The sequence below is a fragment of the Octopus bimaculoides genome, chromosome 2 (genome assembly GCF_001194135.2).
Source record: "Octopus bimaculoides isolate UCB-OBI-ISO-001 chromosome 2, ASM119413v2, whole genome shotgun sequence".
In the NCBI taxonomy this organism is placed as follows: domain Eukaryota; kingdom Metazoa; phylum Mollusca; class Cephalopoda; order Octopoda; family Octopodidae; genus Octopus; species Octopus bimaculoides.
The window spans coordinates 157893220-157894323 of NC_068982.1; the positions used below are offsets into that span (position 1 = coordinate 157893220).

At 33.8% G+C, this 1104-nt stretch overlaps 1 protein-coding gene across 1 annotated transcript in view; it reads right to left on the reverse strand.

The window, feature by feature from the left end:
- Positions 1-1104, reverse strand: part of LOC106869371 (ADAMTS-like protein 2) — a 147675-nt gene that overhangs the window by 2205 nt on the left and 144366 nt on the right. The window lies entirely within an intron of this gene.

Below are 1104 nucleotides of genomic sequence, written 5' to 3' on the forward strand. Positions count from 1 at the left end.
ACTTGTACAAATGCAAAACAAAAGTCAAACATAAAATAATAATAATAATAATAATAATTCTTTCTACTGGAGGCACAAGGCCTCAAATTTTAGAGGAGGGTACTTGTCGATTACATCGACCCCAGCGTTTCACTGATACTTAATTTATAGACCGCGAAAAGATGAAAGGTAATGTCGACCTCGGCGGAATTTGAACTCAGAACGTAGTGACGGGCGAAATACCGCTAAGCACTTCGTCTAGCGTGCTAACGAAATGCTTAGCGGTATTTCGCCTGTCGCTACGTTCTGAGATCAAATTCCACCGAGGTCGAATAATAACAATAATAATAATAATAATAATAATAATAATAATAATAATAATAATAATAATGATGATGATGATGATGATGATGATGATGATTTTTTTTTATTAACCACAAGGGTTTACATTCAGAAAAACATTATGGACAGCACAGGATAAAACAAAGAATGTATGTGTGTGTGTGTATGTGTGTGAGTAGTTGTGAGGGTTTTGTGCGTAGACAAGAGTAGCAAAATTAAAAAGAAATAGAAAAAGAAATCAACAACGTGTAATCGTCAGTAGGGAGGACACATTCAAGGCCTGCTCATGGAAAAGCCCCATAAAAAATGGCATAAAACCAAGTTTAGCACAAACAGATGGATAGGCATAAAACCAATTTAGTACAGCTCCAGAAAACAGTGTTATTAGAGACAGGATACTTAGGAGGGTTCTTGACATCTAGGGTTACTTATTGTCACCCGATGTTAGGAATTTTTTTTTCTTTTCCAACAGTCTAATCTGTTGTGCGTTTATGTATAATAATAATGCCTTAGGTATAATAAAAAATATATTCAGACAAATACATAACAAAAACACCAGGACTTACAAATATATATAACATACAGAAAATTGCACTACTGGGCACTGCACACATCCTACGCGAAATACTTTCATAAGAGCATCACAGCAAACCACAGCACATACCCAAGGCACACAGAACTGCGCTCGGTAGTGAAGTGAAAGCACGCTATAAAAATAAAACTACTGAATAATAATAATAATAATAATAATAATAATAATAATAATAATAATAATAATAATAA